This window comes from Rhopalosiphum maidis, chromosome 2, assembly GCF_003676215.2.
Source record: "Rhopalosiphum maidis isolate BTI-1 chromosome 2, ASM367621v3, whole genome shotgun sequence".
NCBI lineage: Eukaryota > Metazoa > Arthropoda > Insecta > Hemiptera > Aphididae > Rhopalosiphum > Rhopalosiphum maidis.
Window position 1 is genome coordinate 82,938,061 of NC_040878.1, and position 8,720 is coordinate 82,946,780.

Genomic DNA, 8,720 nt, shown 5'->3' on the forward strand with positions numbered 1-8,720 from the left:
CTACGGCTATCACTGGGTACCGCAACCGTCGACACGGAAAATAAAAAAATAATAAAAACATAATTCGATATCGGCACGAAAATATAGGAATCGCGAGGAGGAATTCACGAATCGTATTACTTTCGAACTCGCTAACGTCTGGGACGCATCGCTCTGATAATGAACATGACTACGAAATCGTGTGAAACATTGAGATGTGACCAAAAGAAAAAAACTTGATTATTTTTCGAATTTGTTTAACGTAACCTAATTAAATTATATTTAATGTATCGCGTCATCATAGAGCGATAAATTCATAAGATGGACTCGTATATACCCATTGTTATTAGGAATAAGTAATAACACGTAAAACCCAGTACAGTAAATTCCCGTTACAACGAATACTAATTCAACGAAAAATCCCGTCATAACGAACGTTATAAAGTCCCCTGCCGAAAAGTAGGGCTTATAAAGAGCTTATTCGAATTTTCGTTACTACAAAATTTATGTTATAATGAAAAAAAAATTCGGTCCCTTGGAGATTGTTGTAACGAGATTTTACTATATTATGATGTGCGCATAAACTGTATTGTATATTATTCAGCAAATTTAAAGTATAGACTTTTGTTCTTTTGTTGACTTTTTCTATATTGTTCCTTAAATCTATATTGTATTGGCGCGTATATTCGTAGCCATAATATTATCATGAATATCTATTATACGGATTATACTTATAAAAATATGTTATCAAAATAAATCATTTATGATGTATGTTAGTATTAGACAAATAATTTTGAAATTTTAAATCATAATAGGAAATGAATAAGTATAGTGGACATTTTTAACTTTCTTTGTAAATAAATTTTGAGTTACAACAAATTAATTAACATATTGTTTGAGACAAACCCGTTTTTTTCATTTAACCATTGTCCATAAACGTAATAGTAAAAGTAAATTCAACATTTCAATCATTTAAATGTCTGTAAGAGCGAAACAACAACTCGTGAGTAACCTTGTATTAAATTTAACAATTTACAATTTAAACATATAAAAATAATGAAAAAAGCTAAAATATATTATGTACGAACGTCGCATAAATATAGAAGACTATAAATACCACGGAAATGACCAAAATATTATCTATAAATTAGTAATACAATTATTATTTAGTAAATATTTCAAATTACACCAAAAACGATATATAAATTATAAGACTTCAAATGACATTGGTATAATTTTGTTGGTCCATAAAATATGAAAAAAATATTATATACTATTTGTATTAAAAAAAAAAATAACTATGCTGTTCAGATAAAATATTATTTAAAAACTGATTGATAAATATTTACATGTTATTATTATATTATCCATGTTGATATAAATATTTATTATAATTATAAATAATAATATTATATTATTTTATAAGAACAAGAAAATGGGTCCACAACCATCGTGTAGCTAAATTGACTATACAAGTCGCCGTATTAACATAATACTTTAATGGATTAGTTTTTAAAATAGTACAATATAATTATTTACATTTATTTAAGCAAAATGATTTTAATTTTACAATAATTGTACACAAAAAATCAAAATATATTGGATCAAAATTAGATATAACAATTATTTAAATATTATATTACTATTGATTCCTTAATAAATTTAATAATTTTAATCTTAATACTATAATATTTGAAAATACAGCATAAACATTTAAATATGTACGTACTAGGAATTAAATATAATATATGTACTTTAAAAAAATGTCTAATACTATATAACATATGCATATATATATATATATAATATTTAACGAAATAATAAGCAAATTCAGTATTGAACACAGTCCGTATTACAATATACATAGGTAGGTAAGAAGAATAACATTTTTTTTTAATAAATGTTAAAATGTATCATTTAAATAATATTTAACTATATTTTTTAATTTATTTAGAAAAAAAATATAATATAATTCTTAGTCTGAATAAATATGATTGTTTTTTTATATGCGTTAATAGAAGTATTTTATAAGGTAAAGCATTTTTATATTATTAATCTAATTACTTTAAATTATTATAACATAATTTCATCAAACTATGTTTTCATAGTTTAAAAGATTTTTAGTTAGTGATAGTAGTTTATCGTCTCTAGCTACTCGTATATTTTACTTTTTAATAGTTATATGTTATAACTCAAAACTGATTTGCACTATTCATACCATTTATGAAAAAACTTTAGAAACTACTGCAAGAAGCATTAATTTTAAAACGTATATAAATATACTATTTGACATTCTAAAGAGTGACATTTTCACTGATAATTTATTACTTATTTTGTCAGCAATTTATCATTTTGAAAATTTTAGTTCTATTTATTTTTATTTCAACATATTACTTACTATTGTAATATTAAGAATAATGCTGAAATGTTGTATATTTAAGTTTTTTAACGCTCGTGTATTTTAACTTAATATTTATAGACATTTTTAAAATAAAATTATTAGCCCGGTGTCTTACAATGAAGGACGCAAGTACATGATTTTTAAACATTAAAAAATATTATATAGTTGAATTTGCATTATATCGATGAATTTTAAATAATATTTTTGTTGGACTCGGGGCTTAAAAACGTTTACGTTAAATACTTGTAATAAACACTGACAGCTATTACATCATCACTAATCCTTGCACTATTTTATAACGAATACTGTGCACATTTTAGATTATTCGATGGCCATTGGACTTGTTACGAACTAAGATTCCTTTCCGGTATATCACACTAGCTTTTGAATAACAGTCTGGTCGATTTATTATCAAGAGAAACCACAGTCTACAGTTGTTAGTTTCGTGGGAAACACGAGGGCTCGATCGCGTCTCCTGGTTGGGTGGAGTTACGCATCAAATTTAAACTTGACCCATGTCGCAATAGGATCGCCGGAACTTGCTGGAGATCCCCAGAGAACAGGGAGTAGTAACGGGCAGAGTAACCGTCTTTGGCTACGGTATCGGGGGACTACGTACCCGCAGTTCGAGTTGACTACGTCCTTCGTCCTGCGATTAGCCCTGCCCGAGTCTAATCTCCACGGATTCAAAACACGGAATAAATTATATGCACAAGAATTTGTGTACGTATTCGTATCTTATTAGTATATTGTTTTATTTAAATGTTTACAGCCTACAATGCCGTGTCAGTTGTAGTTTAAGGCGAAGAAAAATGGTGTTCGTGTAGATAAATTGATGGAGACAGAAGGATTATGAAAATATAATAATAATAAACATAAACAAACTAAATACGATTATGTACTATAGTAATAATAATATTTTATATTTTCATTATAAAGATATGAATTTAAATTCCTAAATCCATCATCAATGATTAAGATTGGAGCTTATATTCTTTTAAAAATGGGATATGATATATATTAATATATATACCAACACACATTCCTAACTCACATTAGAGTCTAAAATATCATATATGCAATATATATGCCAAATTTCAACATAGTATATCCTCCTATTCGGGTTGTTATTAATACATAAATACAGAATGAAAAATTCACTAAAATATTAATACATTTATAAATATTACATCATAAATAATTTTTAATGAACATTTGATAACATCTATAGCTATATATATAGCTAAAAAGGTATTTTTTATTTTTATACATAAACAAAAGATAAAGATAATAATTAGTATAATTAGCAAAATGTGTGATTAAATTAAGAAATTAAATATATTTAGGAGAGACTGAAAGTAGTTTTGATAGTTAATTATTAAATGAAGATCAAAAAGGATTAATCTTTTTAATAACTGTACTTAAAAATCTCCAATAATAAAGTTATAAAGGTAGCACTAAAATCTAAAATATTTAATAGAACGAGTAATTTAATCAAAGTTACTGGATATGACTAATATATGAATAGTAAAGCAGCTCTATTCAATCAAAATCAATAATAATTATAAATAATAATCTATAATTTTATAATTTGTAGGTATGTATTAATAATATTAGTACGTCGTATAAATTCTAGAAAATATCATAATAATTATAAATACTTTTTGTTAGGCAGAAGTGTTTTTTCTATTTATCAAATCTATATATTGTGTATGTATAGTATGTATTTTTAAAAATTATATTGTATAAAAGTATTTTAAATAATATTTACCTAGGAACAAAAACACTCAATAAACGTCTGCGGACTCGACTTCCTCAAGCATAACAGATACTGAACATTTATCATCAAAAGAAAAAGATTATTATAAATAAACAAAATTTGCATCATACTAATAATATCGCTGTGAACAGATTTTCATTACTATCATTATAAATTCATGCTTTAATATTTATAATTAATTAATAACTGTAAAACATAAATACTTGTAACAGCACGAGGTTTGATGATACATTTTATAATCTTAAAATAAATACTAAGTGTTCTATAATTGGCATATGCCCACGTCAATCAAAAATTAATATAAATTATAATTAAAAAAAAAAAATGACAGTTATGAGAATTAAAATCTGGTTCTGAGACCTTTAAAGATTTTATTGGTACTAATTCCTGCTGCTGAGAAAGTCATTTAATGGTTCTGTTACTAAAAAAAAAAAATGTAAAATTACATATAGTTACATAATATCTATAAATAATAAATATGCATGTAGGTACGTATTTTTATATACATCTTACATTATAAATAATGACCTATAATCGTCATAATGTGCCATTAATATTTATTCGTGATATTAGTCCCCTCTAGTTCTTCTTCGTAGGTGGTATTTTTTTTTTTTATATGTATTCATAAAATAGCAAATTTATTTTTTATACTATGGATATATAAATTTAAAATATTATTCAAATTTTATTTTTAATTTCTAAATTTGTCTTAAAAACAGTATATTCTTAATCTATAATAATTTAGTTTTTCACGGCTCGTCACTCGTCTATTGTATTTTAATTAAATCTAGCAACGTTCATATCTGAAAAATAAAAAAGACATTATGTGATTATTTTTTCTACTACCTCGAAATTTATATATACCTATATATATTTATTTCATATTGCATTCTGTTCACTTTACCATCTACCGAAAACTATTTTGATCAACCAAAACGTGTTTTCACGTACGTTGTACGGCGTGGGACGCATTATAGGTATATACGGTATATCGTATATGGTTGATTATTTCTCGAAAATAACGATTCGGTCCAATGTTTTTTCTTTATTTTTTTTATTCAATTTTGCACGGATAACTTTACACTATGTGTTCTTGTACGTGATCGACATTTACTTAAAACTTGTTTCCAACATTTTATAAGGGTCGACGAGTCGTGGAAGGGTCTAGCACTAGTTTTAGCTCAACTGCCTTGTCGAGTTAAATCGTATCAAACACATATATCTATATATACACACACCATGCACACGTATTGTCATTCGAAACTTTACTCAGTCTATCAAAGCTTATCTTATATTTGTACCAAGTGCGACCTAATTTAAGCAAAAGTATGTTTTAGTAATACCTAAGCCACAAACTATAAACATGATACATTGTATCATAAATAATAAATTTGCCACTATATTGCAGATGTATAATAAACAAACAAATTTATCTGATAAAAAATTATAATAATTGGTGTCAATATATTATCCCAAGACTTTATATTCAATTAATATAGTTTCGCAATATTATATACATAATAAACTGTACTATATTTAATCTGAAACTTAATCACGCTGAGACCTTTCTAACAGGATAATTCTGTAGTATGTTGTATATATAATAGGTATATATATTTATATAAATTACAAAGTTTTGCAATTATTGCTATTGATATTGATTATTGATTAATTATAGTATCAATTTTCGATGTATATTAAATATTTATATATTACATTCATATATTATATTGTGCAGGAATAAATTGAGATGTAATCACAATAATGTTTATGTGGCGAGTGGTGAATGTATACCTTTTGTCTATAGTACACAACTATAATATATATATATATGTGTGTGTGTGTACTATAGCAATTACATACAACGCATAGTGCTTTGTAGTTAAATTTGCCACCAGAGAGTAATTAATTTAATTTATTATTATTTTACCACATCGAAAAAAAAATTAAGTAGGTAATAATAATCATCAGATTTATAAACATTTATTTGTTTATTAGTACTACAGCTAAACAGTTAATATTTAAAATACAATATATTCCACTAAATATATAAAAATGATTTGAAATTTTTTTTTTTTTTTTTAGGAATCCCGTTTTCTAATAATTTTTATGGCACGAGAAAGCACAGGCACTTCCATAAAACATACTTTACAGAATGTTGTCATCCCTCCCCTTTTTACAGACCATTTACGAACATCGACCTTTATTGCTTATTGATATCTACGGAAACACAGAGTTCACGAATTCACGATACACTTAATTTGGTTATAAATTATCATAATATGTGGTTATGATATTATTGTACCTTTGTACGAATGAAATTATATATTTTACACATTATACATAATAAGTTGCAACGTTCGGCGTTTATGCGTATTATAAAATAATTGAGTTTGCAATAAATTAATGACTCGGGTACGACGTTGGAATATATTATTCTAACACCTGCAGCCGTTTTCTGAGTACAACACTGTTGTAAACCGACGAATTTGATAAAACAATTGTGAAGACACAGCCGTCCGTAATGCGAACACTCGAAATGGAAAGATTGAAAATTAAATTCCAGGCGACGGATTTATGTCGAAATCGTAGAATAAGTGGAAATTTAAAATTTGTAATAATATTAAGTATATGCGTATCACACAATGTAATATAATATATTTTAGTCACTTATGAAAAAACGGTACAGTTTGTCTCGCATGTAGACTGAGCTAATAAGGAACCGGTATCGTTGATTTTTTTTAGGGGGGTCTATAAGCCGTGGTGAGGTATACGGGCATGAGCAAGAATATCCGGAATAACGCGGTACCTTTTTTTTTCGCGAGACAGACTAGATAGGTACATCAAACACGCATTAGATAATAATAATTTGTGTTCGTTATATTATAAACCGTATTTCTTCGTCTTCGAGTTCATTATATACCTGCTACATGCGTATAATATACATCCGAAAGCGGCTACAGTGGCGATTTTGCTTGCGCAAGATTATTTTCTTATACATTATACAAAAACATTCGCGTACACCTATATAATAATAATAGTATGCTCTAGTACGAGCATACACTGCACTTCAAACATCCTCCCGAACCCCGCCATTGTCAGTTCCCAGACTTCGATCATCTATAATAATTATGATATTTCCGTAAGTGCACCGTCGACCGCTCATCGCGCTCATATTTATATATGTATTAAAACTGCAGTGCACAATATATAGCCATCGGCGGCCGCGTGCTGCAGCAATCATGTAGTATTATAATACACTGCACACTATTATTGTGTACAATGCAACTTTAATGCAAGCCAACGCCGCGTCTCGCGTGACCCATTTAAACATTTTTATTTTTATTTTTTTTTTTTTTTGTCATTTCCTCGTTGATCATTCCGGTCTCGTCTCGTGCGATTACGATCAGCAATTATGTTTTTAAACGAAATCCTGTGTGACGCGACATGATGAAGCGCGACGTGATAGAAAATAGCTTTCATAAAAATAAAAAGATAATAATAATAACAAAAACAAATAACAACAATAATAACTAACCCTTGAAAATTGGGTCAAAACTTTTGACCCAATTGTATTTTTTTCCATTTGTTTATACGAGAATATTATATATATACATATAATAGGGTGTCACCGTTTTTCGCCAAAGTGCAGATCCTTGACCGTTATTACTGTGTCCGTTTTCCGACAAAGGCCATACGCCAATTTCCACCGGAATAAATTTGATATATTATTTTAGATATCTTTTGAGAAACCTTTAAATCCGTCATATCATTCATATCATAACGATAACGATATACTCATACACACAACACACGTCACCTCGCCGTCTATATCAAATCAAGCAATATAACATTGTATGTATTTATCGACATATACACTATTAATTGGATTCATATTAGATACATAGTGTAATTAAGTCTGAGTTTAACATGAGTTTAAGTAGTATAACATATGTGTAAAAATTAAACGAATAAAAAAATTAAAATCATTCTTCAAATTTGTTACAAATCACTTAAACAGTACTGGCCCGGCGAACGTTGTACTATCCGATATAAAGCATTTTTTATTATTTCTTTTTTTTTTCTGATGGCTCTTAACCAAAACAAAAATTATTAGGAGTACCGTCCAAACACATGAATATGGCTTCAATACATTCAGTTTTATAAACATCCCTAGTTAAATTATAAAATAAAATCATATAAAAGAACAATTTAAACATATTATTATAATGATTCAAGTTTTACTAAATAGAAAGATTTTCTTGACACACTTAAATTTAGTCGAACAGGTAGATACTCAAGTGTCCATGAATGTATTTTTGAATGTAATATTCTTTTTTTCTTATTTGTCTGAATTGTATAATATTTCGTGCAGTTTTTGATTAATTCATACTTGGAATTTTGTAATATAATACATTCGCTTTGAGTTAATTTATCAAACTTTGAACCGACATAAATTATATATGAGTTATAAAACAGTTGATCGAAACATGAAATAAAATATTCACGTGCAATTTTTATATCACCAGATGGGCACTCTGGCATACTTTGAGAAACATC